This window comes from Mauremys mutica, chromosome 4 (assembly GCF_020497125.1).
Source record: "Mauremys mutica isolate MM-2020 ecotype Southern chromosome 4, ASM2049712v1, whole genome shotgun sequence".
NCBI classification, from domain to species: domain Eukaryota; kingdom Metazoa; phylum Chordata; order Testudines; family Geoemydidae; genus Mauremys; species Mauremys mutica.
Genome location: NC_059075.1, coordinates 37,740,563 through 37,753,889, shown reverse-complemented (window position 1 = coordinate 37,753,889; position 13,327 = coordinate 37,740,563). Strand labels below are relative to the sequence as shown.

The 13,327-nt window shown below is 43.4% G+C and overlaps 1 protein-coding gene across 4 annotated transcripts in view; it reads right to left on the bottom strand.

Moving 5' to 3' along the window:
- STON2 (stonin 2) overlaps positions 1 to 13,327 on the bottom strand; it is a 94,164-nt gene that overhangs the window by 18,129 nt on the left and 62,708 nt on the right. The gene's annotated exons all lie outside the window — the stretch shown is intronic.

Here is a 13,327-nt window from a genome sequence, read left to right as displayed (position 1 = left end):
TTCAGGCCTGTATTGTGCAATCTTTCCCCACATTCTCTTAGTCTGACACACCGTTCTTGACCTGTAACAGCTTCTATTTTTCTAGACCTGGGCTCCCCATAAACAGCTCTGCCAATGCACTTCAGTCCTGACCTGCACTACCCCCTGCTATTCCAGTCCTGGATGTTTCCCAGATAGATGCTCCCAGTGGTGGTGAATTGTGTGGTGGTGTTTATATAAAGAACACACACAACTGGGAATGTTCTGAGGCTGAAGCGTTTAATCTCCATTGGCTTGGAGAGCAGGATCACAGAAACTGCTCCCAAAGATGGGCATCCTGTCTGGAATTATAATCTGCTGCTGCACCATACTTAACATACAGAAATGTCAACATTCTTACCTCTTCAATTTGCATCAAAATGCAGATTATGTACTTTGCAAAACTCATCACTTTGAAGTGCAAAAAAGAGACTGTAAAAACCACACTTAGGTGCTGCCTATGTTTGCACTCTGGGCAACTTGGGTGTCACATCTGCTTACTGCACAGACAAAAGCAAGCATTTAAAATGCTGTTGTCCCCTTGAAGGAGAGAGCTTGATTCCCATCTGCCTCACCCATATCAGCAAAATCTGAGAGCTAAATTTAGATTCCAACTGTTGTCTACTAAACTGAACACAGAAGTCAGGAGACCTTGGTTTTAGTTCTGGCTGTGCAACTATGTGACCCTGGGTCACTTCACATTTCTGGGCCTCCATTATGCCATCGGTACAAAGGGATAATGACACTTACCCAACCTTGTAAAATACTTTTGAGATCTACATATGGAACACGTTATAGCATTATTATCATGATCACTGGTGATTGTGCATGAAGAAGAAAGAATCCGACTAGCTTTTCAGATCCCAGTTTAATAATACAATTATAATAATAAAAATGACACAATGTTTTTCTTCCATATATCTTGAAATGCTTTATAAAAGAAAGAGTCACTATCTCAGTTTATCAGGAGATTTCCTCCTCACCCTGCACATTCAACCAGGTCTTAGTCTTAGCTTTGTACATAAGATGGAACTCTTGTACAAATCCTAACCTATCTATCCTATACCTATCTCATAGAACTGGAAGGGACCCTGAAAGGTCATCAAGTCCAGCCCCCTGCCTTTACTAGCAGGACCAAGTACTGATTTTGCCTCAGATCCTTAAGTGGCCACCTCAAGGATGGAACTCAGAATCCTGGGTTTAGCAGGCCAATGCTCAAACCATTGAGCGATCCCTCTCCTATAACCACAGTTCCTGCTCCTGGGAGGGGTGGTAGATCCTGCATGCTCCCTCAATAAGCTTCCGCCCCAGGTCTATACATGGATTTGGGGTGAAAGAGTGACTTTCACTTCCACACTCTACCCTCAAACCAGCTCCAAAGCATTTTTTTTAAATTACCAAGTACAAAACTGACCTCAGTGGGAACGGGCCTTCTGCTCTCTAGTCCCCATTCCCACACTGCTAAACCTCTCTATTAGTAGTTTCTCTCCTGAGTGTCCAGCCAGCCAGCATATAGCTCAGGGGTTCTCAGACTGTTGTACTGGTGACCTCTTTCACACAGCAAGCCTCTGAGTGAGACCCCCTTATACATTAAAACACTTTTTAATATATTTAACACCATTATAAATGCTGGAGACAAAGCAGGGTTTGTGGTGGAGGCTGACAGCTCGCGACCCCCCCATGTAATAACCTCACAACCCCCTGAGGGGTCTCGACCCCCAGTTTGAGAACCCCTGATACAGCTGCTTGGAGAAAGAGCAAGGGGAGTATAAAGATGTAGTGAAGAGGCTTACAATTTTCCAGTAATCTTGGACATAGAATTTCTTGCTTCTTTTATGACTGGTGACATTTACACACAAACAGTGTCTTTGTTTCTTATGAGCTCACCTGGTCCTGAGACTTATTTCCCATCTAAGGTCATAATCCATCCTTTGTGGTATCACAGCCTTGCAGAAACCAACTGTGATGCCACAGAGGATTAGGACTTCAGGTGGGTGGGGAGTGACAGACAAACAGAGATCCTGATTTAATATAAAAGAAATACAGGCAGCCCTCCCACTAAAAAGAACATCTGGCAGAGTTTCCCCACGGGATATAAGCAGGACTTTTTAAAAACAAAGCTGCTTTTGTGATACAGGAGTCTAAAAATGCAGCCAAAATTATTTTTTAAAAAATGGTAGTTTTATAACTTTAAGTGACTTGATTGTTTATTTTATTTTAGGGTAAAAGCAGAGCAAAATAGTATTTGATTTCAGTCCTCTGTAAAGAGATCACATCATGGAGCTGGGAGGCAATAGGCCGTCTTTATCCTACTCTGAAATCAAATTAAATACAGTGTTCAGTTGCTAAACTGGAGGGAGTTCGGAGAAGAAGAATAAATATAGTTTAAGGGCTGGAAGAATTACACAGATGAGGCGAGCTAAACAGGCGTAGCTTGGCTAATAAGGACTAAATGGTGAGGGGAATATTATCACTGTCTACAAATATTTGAAGAATGTAAACATGGGCCAGGGAGAGAAATTATTTAGCTTGGTCTCTATGGTTATAAGTAAGTGGAGGGGGATAATATTAAGAAAAAGATAAGGTAGGATAAATATCAGGAAAGCTTCCTGAGAACTGGATGTGCTAGCCTGTAGAATAGACTCCCAAGGGAAGTGGTGTGGAAGCTCCAATACATGGGCCATTTACAATTAGACTAGAGCAGGGGTCTCAAAGTGCTTGCTCATGGGCTATCTGTGGCCCGAGAACCTCCCCACGGCGGCCTGTGGAGGAGAGACGCATGCAGCCACGCTGCCAGCAATGTCTGCTGCAGACGGCGGCCCCCGCAGCTCCGGTTGGCCGGGGGAGAGGGTTAGAGATACCATCACTAGTCGCAGGGCTGAGTCAGCCATGGAGACAGCATTATTAGTTACCAGGCAGAGTCAGCCATGAAGGCAGCGTCACTTTTTTCCACAATGAATATAAACAAGTCAAAACACCGAACACAACTATCTGATGCACACCTTGCTGCAATCCTGCAGGTTTCAGCTGCTCAGTCAGTGAGGCCAAACATCAACAAACTGACAGAACTGAAGCTTTGCCAGGTGTCTGGCAAACACTAAAAACACTCTGGCAAGTGAAGAATTGTATAAAGTTGCATGACAGTTTTATTGTTTCTAAGAAATAAAAAATACAATAAACATTTTCTTTTCTGAACACCATCTTCAGTGACATTATTGGCCCGCTGGGAGGATTTGAGGACTGGCACTTGCCTAAGGTAAATTGAGTTTGAGACCCCTGAACTAGAGTCACTAGACCAGGAGTCGGCAACCTTTCGGACGTGGTGTGCTGAGTCTTCATTTATTCATTCTAATTTAAGGTTTTGCGTGCCAGTAATACATTTTAACGTTTTTAGAAGGTCTCTTTCTATAAGTCTATAATATATAACTAAACTATTGTTATATGTAAAGTAAATAAGGTTTTGAAAATGTTTATGAAGCTTCATTTAAAATTAAATTAAGATGCAGAGATCCCCGGACCGGTGGCCAGGACCCGGGCAGTGTGAGTGCCACTGAAAATCAGCTTGCCTACCCCTGCACTAGACCAATATATTGTGGGGAACAACCTTGAACAGGCCAAAGGATGGGATAGTTGGGACTGAATGGAATTGTCTCCATTTCTAATTTAGATGAATTTATGAATCAGTGTGGCCATTTTTTTTTAAAACACAAAGGGAATTTTTTCATTCCATGTTACAAAACATCAGCATTTCTAAATTGAAAGTGAGAGAGACCCTTCAATACAGTGACACTGAGAGGTGTGGCTAAAAGAGTACAGGTCTGTCGTATCTTACGCGCATTTAACATACGTGATTTCAGCTTTATGCGGTCAGCAAAAACAAAACAAACAAAAAAGAAAAACAACAATTTTAATACTGTACCTGTAGTGCGGGCAATTCCACTTGCCATTATACTCAATGTAATTTTGACTATACGCAATTTTCGCTTTATGTGCTGACTGCGGAACGTAACCCCAGCATAAAATGCGACAGACCTGTATCCTATTCGCTGAACAGATAAGAGCAGTACTTTACCATCCTGCAGGAATAGCTGGATTTGATTTAAGCACGTTAATATTTCCACTGCACAAAATATATCAAGACTTGCTGACAGAGAGCAGAAGACCTGACAGAGAATGAATCCAAAATGAGAACGGTTAGTTCTGCACTAAAGAAAATAAAAAGCAGTCAAAATAAAGCAATCAAGCCCCTTTGTCTCTCTTGCTTAATGTGCTTTGTTTCTGGAAAGCAAATGATTTTTATAGGTATATTGTTAGCCAAAATTAAAATGTCTTTTAACTGCTTGAATTCCCTTGCCAGAAGGCATCCTGCCATAGCTCCAGCCCAGTTGCCAAATATTGCCAGATACATCCAGATAGAACATCCTTGCCATGCCACTAAATATCTGGGCAGTCTAGGAGAAAGTCTCTACTGTGCTATTAAATGTCCAGGTAGAGGGCCCTTGCTGTACCTTCCACGAGTTTCTTACTGTTGCACTGACTCTACAAGGTCAGCAAATAGCAGCAGCAAAAGGCTTCACATTTCAGCATAAGCTAAAAACAGTACTAAACAATAAAACAGGTGGCAAATGGAACATCTTGTTGTGTCCCCCAAGCCTCTTATAATTCACTACATGGGAATGGAGTCATTGATTTGCTATATTGCTTCATTTAATTTTTCTCCATTTAATTTTTTTTGGCCTGAACTTTCTTTTAGAGTATCATGTTACCTCTACCTGTGAAAAACAGCTGCCAGGCAGCTGCTTGAGGAATTGATATCTTGTAAACTCTTCACAGATTTGGTAGTACTAGTGTCACATAGGTAGGAAGAAGCTCTTGAAGGCATTAAATCCTTTGCATCCGAAGAAGTGAGCTGTAGCTCACGAAAGCTCATGCCGAAATAAATTTGTTAGTCTCTAAGGTGCCACAAGTACTCCTGTTCTTTTTGAAATGAAGAGAGTTCTGAACAGAATTATTGCTCTGGAAAATGGACTCAATCTACAAGCATGGATTTTCATTGCATACCACAACTTAAGTGCCAGTACCATATACAAGGGAACTATACACTGCTTTGGAAAACCTGCATGGCAATATATGCTTCTCACGGATGCCTTGAACACCGATGCTGGGTTTGGAGATCACTTAGGCTTAGTCTACAGTAGAAAAGGTTTCCCGGGATTATGCCAGTTCCTCAAGCAAAATAAGCTACACTGGGAAAAACACTTTTGGGGGGGGGGCGGCTATAACTATGCCTACTTTAGGGCTTTTGCCAGTATAGAAATGTTGTAAAACAAACGAAAAAAATCACACGCTTAACTGACATTATTACATGGAGAAAAATCCAGTGTAAATCTGGCCTTAGTGAATCAACCCAGTACTGAGGAAGCCATTTACAAAGGTGACAGCTTTTGTTTACCTATAAGCAATGACAGGAAAGGAAAAAAGCACAGATAAAGAGGAGCTGGGTGAAATCTAGCATTAGATTGTTGGGCATTTGTTTGAGTTGGCCTAAGAACATACACATTTCCATATTTGGGCCAGACTGACAGTGGCCAGTATCAGAGCTTCAGTGAGAGTGTACAGAACAGGGCAGTTGGAATGAGCCACGCCTGTCTTCCCCTTCCTGCTTCTGGCAGTCAAGAGGTTTAGGGTCACTCTGAGCATGGGGATGACATCCCTGACCATCTTGGTTAATAGCTATTGATGGACTCAATGAACTTATCTAGCTCCTATAGCTCCATGAATTTATCTAGTTCTTTTTTTAATCCTCTTATACTTTTGGCAATCACATCTCATGGTAATGAGTTCCACAGGTTAATTGGGTATTGTGTGGAAAAAGTGCTTCCTCTTGTTTGTATTAAACCTGCTGCCTATTCATTTCATTGGCTGACCCCTGGTTTTTGTATTGTGGAAAAGGGTACATAAGTCTCAATTCATTTTTTTCCACACCATTCATGATTTTATAGACCTCTATCATTCATATCCCTCCTTAATAGTCTCTTTTCTAAGCAGAGGAGTCCTAATCTTCTTTAGTCTCTCCTTGTATGGAAGCTGTTCCAAATCCATGATCATCTTTGTTGCTCTTCTCTGAAGCTTTTCCAGTTCCACTATATCATTTTTGAGATGGGGCAACCAGAAGTGGACACAGTATTAAAGGCGTGGATACACCATGGATTTATATAGTGGCATTATGACATTTTCTGGCAGGGATTATCTTTTCATGTGCTGCATGCAGAGTCTATAGATGGTTATTTCCCTGGGTATCCTTTTTCAGATCAAAGTCCCAAGTACTAAGATGATCAGTGAGCATGCCCGGCTGATCATTCCAGTAGGTGATCTGGAAGTTCTGTAAACTTCCAAATGGACGCAGCAGAGATTAGTGCTAGAAGTGCCCAACCTGTGTGCTGCAAGCAATTTTGTAGAGGACCCAACCCCCTGAGGAGTAGAGCTCCCTCTATGCTCATTGACATCACTGGTCAAGGTGCCAACAAAGTCAGCAAAAACCACAACCCACCCTTCAGAGTCCTGTGGGTTTTTTATAAGTTCATGGAAAGCTACTGTCTGGTTGACAGTCCTGTTTCAGTAGTCTTTTAACTAAATGTTATTTAAAAACAAGGCAACCTTGAAAAATCTCAGTATATGTTACGCCTTTACAGTTTTGAAACATATCATTTCATAAACAGTCTAGGAACATAACACAAATCTAGTTCCCAAAACAAAATTCGAACCAGGTTTCCTGCATGGATTGGTTAAGTAGTTTTAAGCCATTCCCCAAAACTCCTGGGTTATAATCAATAGGCCTTAAATCTCTTACAGTTTCTCTCCTAGTAGGTGAGATCAGCATTGTCACAACAGGAGAGCCACGGAGCAGCAGCAGGTCTGTTCTGTGACAGCTATTGTAGCTTTGGAGTTGGAGCAGGCCTAGTACTTCTACTCTGGGTAAATTATTGGTGGGGTGTCTCGGCAGCATCTGAAATTCTGTCCCTCCCCCCATGCCCTGTCCTGTATCATGGAACACCACCAGTTCTGGTGCCTCAGGGAACTTCTAAGCCACGTAAGGATTGGGGCAAAATTGACCCTTATAAAATAGTCATGTGGATACAAGATTTGCTATTCTTGGGGGTTTAGGGCTGCTGCAATCTAGCAATGGGATGTTGACCCAAAGCTTAATTGTATTTGGTCTCCAGTTCAAAGTCTACTGTGCTGGGTGATGTCTTACATTTAAAATTAAATGAAGCTATCCTCAAGGAAGTTAGTGCTCAATTTACTGAATGCAAATGAAATTCATGTGTTATGAAATTCACCTGTATTTGAAACAGAGCCGATGTTAATCTGGAAAAGCCATTTAGGCAATTTTACTTCTATCGAGAATTGTCATGATTAATTCACATTAATCCACATATTGGAACCATACTTAAATAGTCATTAGTCCACTGCAGGGAATGGACTCATCAGTATTTCAGATTAAAATTGCTGCAGGTTTGGTATGAAATTCCACTGTGCTTAATCAGGCCACTAATGTAGGTACCTAAATTTGGGCACCCAAGTTAGTACAATTTAGCTTCAGGTCTAGGAAAGGTATTCCGAGTGTCACAGCTACAGACCTGAAGAAGAGCTCCGTGTGGCTCAAAAGCTTGTCTCTCTCACCAACAGAAGTTGGTCCAATGAAAGATATTACCTCACCTACCTTCTCTCTCTTACCTATGGGATAGGCAGCCAGAACATTTATAGAAATAATAATGTATAGTATATGCCTAAAATAATCTTCCTGATGCAGAGTGTTCTTCATATTGCAGAGGGACTCAGGTTCAGATGGAAGTCACTTTGACTCAGTCTTGCAAGGCATAGAGCTACTTCTTTGTTCTTTTTCTCTGTCTGCTCAAATGTTCAGGTCTAACGGGTGTCAAAGCCTATAGAATGCAGGCCATGGTGTGTGTTTGATTTTCCCAACATACTCTAGGCCAGTCCTAATTTGGTCTTGATCTTCTTACCTGACATAGTGTCTGCTGGTTTCTGCTACCAGAAAAGAGAAGGGAAGTGCTTCCCAACAACTAGACCTCATCTCTGATTCAGAATTACAGCTTGACCTTATCGTCAATAGACCAACATCAGATTGCCCTAGGGAGTTGTCACAGCTGCAGGCCTGAAACAACATTACAACCAACCAACCACCCACATCTGATAGTAACAGAGATTCTTTCCTTTTCTTCTTCCTCTTCCCTTCTCGTGCTTGTGTTTTGTATGTGTTCTGCTGGGGATACTGATTTAACAAACTCAAAGATTTGTCAATGAGCAGAACACAGTTTGGATATGTCTACACTACCTGCCGGATCAGAGGGTAGTGATCGATTCCCGAACGCACTCCCCGTCGACTCTGGAACTCCACCAGTGTGAGAGGCGGAAGCGGAGTTGACAGGGGAGCGGCAGCCATCGATCCCGCGCCACAAGGACACTAAGTCAGTCAATCTAGGTTGATCTAAGATATGTCGACTTCAGCTACGCTATTCTCGTAGCTGAAGTTGCGTATCTTAGATTGATCCCTCCCCCACCTCCAGTGTAGACCGGGCCTAAGATTACAACCCGGTGAATATTTCCATGGTTAAAGAAAAGGTTTCAGAATGCAAAGCTGGTTTTGTAATTTACAGTTTTCCTGCACATCTAAGTTTAATAATGCTGAATATTTTCATTATGTTGTGCTTATTGAGAAGGTAAGCTGTCAGCCATGATAAAGAACTCCAAATTCAGCAATAACCATGGAGTGCACAAAGTAACATCTCAGTAACCCATAAACCATGATATTCACCTTGCCCCCATGTTGATCCTCATCTCAAGTTGCTTCTGGGAGCATGCTCTGGGCACAAGGGTAATGGGCTGGATGCAGGAATTAATAGACAAAGCTCTATGGCCTGTGCTACGCAAGAGGTCAGATGAGGTCCTTACTGGCCTTAAAAAAAATGTCATTTATAAGATACAAAATCCAGCAAACTAGAACCCTAAAAGAGATTTTTATATTTAGCAAATTTACTTTCCAAATACATTTCATAATGCATTTTGTGCAAATGTATGGAAATTGCACTAATGTTTTCAACATGGATTATAGTGAAACAGAAACATCCAACAAAGCCAAAAAAAACCCCAAACCCACCAAATTAAAATAATTTATTTCTTGGTCAATGACTAATCAACCAATGCAAATGATGCAGCAAAGACACACAAACTACTTTGAAATACAATTCTGAAGAACAGTCTGTCCGAGACTGCAGCAAAAGATCAAGATACATGACAAGGAGAGTTTCAAATAAACCCTTTAATCAAATTTACTATTTTAGTTACATATTCCAAATGAGACTGGGGGCTTGTCTACTAGTGCATTAATCCGCACCACAGAGGTGTAAATTCTAGCATACACTAGCGTGTCATCCACTAACTGGCCCATATGGACGCTGGTGGCATGCCCTGAAAGCTTCCTAGTGTGTGTTAATGTCGTCCCATTTCAAACAGTACTACATTAAAACACACACTGGAGAGCTTTTAGTGTGCACCAGCAGGGTCCACATTGGGCAGTTAGTGCACAGTAGAATGTATATCCCTGTGGTGCACATTAATGCACTATGTACACCCAGTTCAGGGACAAGGTGGTTAATGCTTTTAAAAGATTCCTAGATTTTAAGGCCATAAGGAAACATTATGAACATCTAGTGTGACCTCCTGCATAACACACATCATAGATTTTCCACCCAGTGATTTCTGTAGCTAGCACATTAACTTGTGGTTGAAATACTGGTGGAATTTCTCTCTCAAGCATAAGTATCCAAGTCAAGTGCCACAACAGGGACAAGATTGTGGAATAATAATAGTGTGATTTCGTTTGGACCTGTAAGCGACACCAACTATTCCAAAGCAATTTTCCCTCTTTTCTCCATCTAGACTCCTGCATGCACTAGAACTCCATCTCAGGTGTACAGCTTTGCAGAACTGTCTGTCCGTTAATCTGGCTAGTTACTAGTGTCTCTTTATTAACGTTGCAGTTTGAGTGATCAGTTCACTGCCATATTTACCTAGAGTGCACAGAATCCAGTTTGTTCTGTAGATCAACTCAGTGCATTTCTATAAACTGGCCAGAAGGTGGTACATTAAGACCAATGTACCAGTGAAATTTTCAAGATTATTGCAAAAACATTTATATTGTACTGTAAACGTACACTGCAATTTACAGAACATAGGTAAGGCCCAATCCCTGGCCAAAGAATTTACAAAGTTACCTAACACACTTTCCACTCGGGTTATGCCATACAACTGGGGCTCACTTAACCCAGTTACAAACACTGTCAAGTTACTTTCACTCAATTCTCAAACAACAGACTTCATCCTTCACATCAAATGTATGCTGCCTTGTGGTGACTAATTTGGTCCAAAATATTTCCAGCAGTCCAATCCATTAAACGAGACACCCACAACAGTTTTCAATCACAAAGACAGCTGCTGACAACTGACCCGTCCCAGATATGACTTAGACTGGTCCCAGGTGAGTGATGGCAAGAGAACACAAGCTCCCAATGGGCTATTATGCTAAGACCTTGTCTACACTAGCACTTTTCTCATCGTTGACCTAGCCTCAGTGCAGCCCCACGAGGTAGGGTGACCAGATGTCCCAATAAAATCGGGACCATCCTGATATTTAGGTTTGTACCACGTCCCGACCGATGTTTGGTCGGGATGCAATTTGTCCCGATATTTCACTCTGCCGGCAGCACTTGGTTTTTTGTTTTTTTTTTGCTCCACCTCGCCCCCTCCCTCCCCCATGTGTCCTGATATTTTCTTCCTCTCATCTGGTCACCCTACCACCAGGGAAAGTGACAGCGTGAGTACTGGGTGTTTTTATCTTTGTGTTGTGGTGGCAGCGGGTTTTGTAAGGGCAAGGGATGGATGCTGGATCAGAAGAAACTGACTAGAGGCAGGAGAGCATTCCTGGCAGGGAGGGTAGAAGGGCAGAGAAAGTGCCCAGAGGGAAGAAGGGTGGGAGAGGAAGTAGGGTGGGCAGGGGCTGTGCCCTTTGGGAAGAGAGAAGCCCTGCATATGCCCCTCCCCCAGCCATAACTGGGAATCATCTCTCTCTCTTTGCATAGGTTGAGGGATGGCGGAATAGTAGAGATCATCTGCCCTACCTCCCTCTAGCCAGGAGTCTTAGTCTGGGGGTTCTCATCCTATTCTCCCTGGGGATTCAGACAGCAGCAGAGGTCTAGGCAGCAGGCAGCACTCTATGCTGGCACAATCCTCTCTTTCCTCTGAGCCAAGAAGAAAGAAAAATACATAAATGGGCCTTGATGGAAGAACAGTCAACTGTCCACTGCTGCTCCCTGCAGACACATAAATTACAGCTTAAAAGACCTGATCAGTCTGGATATCTGGACGGCTGAGCCCAGGTCTGAATGGCATTCCCATCTGTCCTTGCTTTGCAGTGATCCTGCAGGCAGTTTGAAGGAAGAAGAGGATACTCTCCATTGACCTGGGAGTGTCTCTCCCAACCAGGGCCTCCTTAAGAGTGCAGGTTTTGCAGCCTGTCACTGAGCAAAAGCCTTCCTGGGGCTTTCACACTGTGTGGGCAGAAAGCTGCTCTAAGGGAACATGACTGATAGGGACTGACAGAAGAAGAGAAAAAGCAAAGGCCCTCCTAATCTCTCATCGCTATGGTGCTGACTTAGCATGGCATTAGCTGTACCTCAGGGTGGACATTAATTAGTGATAGATATCTTTCGCTCTGCTGCATCTACACTGGCAAGAGTGGGACCTGTAATTCAACACAGGTGGAAGCTGTCAAGGTTACAGGGCTAGCTGTAGCTCAGTCTCCTTCCTGGCTTCTCTGAGGACACCCCCTCAGGTTTCAAGCCTCATGCCTTTACCTCTCCTGGGACAGAATTCCACAATTCTCCCACTCAGACTAGCCCTGGCTTATGGCACCCCGTGAATCCACTGTGCTTGGGAACAAAGCATTTAGAGGCACAGGTCTAGCTGACCTAAAGGCCCTGATGGTAACCTAGGCAGGCCTAGGGTTGCCAGGTGTCCATTTTTCGACCAGGAAGTCCAGTAGAAAAGGTACCAGACAGTGTCCAGTCACAGTACCGGAGTAACTGCAAACTGCAATCAGGCTTCCAGCTGAGGGCAGGAAGAACAGCAGCTGCTGTTGGAGCCTGGAAGAGCTGCTCTCTGCTCATCTGCTGAGGGAGAGAAGTGACTGACTGGCTCCCGGACACAGCGCCAGCCTCTCCCGCAGAGAGATAGGTACCAGTGCTGCCACCACCTGGGACCCCCCCGCCTCTGCCCCAGCCCCTCGTTCTAGGGACAACCCCACTCCCTCCGCCATGCTCCAGCCCCTCACTACAGGGTGACTGACCTGCATCTCCCACCCTGCTGTGCCCTGGCCCCTTGCTCCAGGGTGACCGACCCCCATCCCCTACTGTGCCCTGGCCCCTCGCTCTGGGGACCAACTCCCCTCACCCCTCATCCTGCTGGGCCCCTACCCCGGCTCAGGTGTTTTTACCACTATGTCATCCAACTCTGCTCTAAGCAAGTTTGCACAAACAGAGGTTTTAAAATCTGCACCAAGTCTGCACTACAGCTTCAGCTGTTACTATTATCAGTAGAGCACAGGTGCTGAAGTATGCGGCTTAATATTGCTACAGTAGACAAGACCCTTGTAGGGCACAGGGACAAGGAAGTGCTTAATGAGTGCAAAAGCTGCTCCTGTTCCTAACAGAGGAGGAAGCAAAAGAAAATGTCAAGTAATTCAGGGGAGAAGGAGGTCTCTGTGACTGCAGCCACTCCAAGAAGGGGAAAAGGAGATAAACATGGATGACAGCTGATCCAAACAGGTTATATTTTATCAAGGCAAATGAAGAATGCAGGATGCCTTTTTGCAAGGACTTTGGACTTAGCTCATATCCACAAAGAGCTTAATATCCACTTCCTCTCTGATTCTAATCAGCAATAGATATGAGGTTCACCACTCCTTTCTGGCTGCTGCATTAGCAGGTACTTTAATAGCAGACATCAGGAGAAAGTTTAGGCCAGGCAGGAATATTCTCGAGTTTGGTAGAATGTTACAATAATCATTAATGCTAGTTCAAGAGGTTTCCGGGAGCTCATGCTTCCAGCTAATGAGAATAAAACAACAGTTGCTAATTCTTAAAAAAAGAGTAAAAACAACACATGGATATCCAGTTCCCATTAAAGGATCTGTTACCAACACACTTGGGGCAGCTTCCTTTTGCAGACT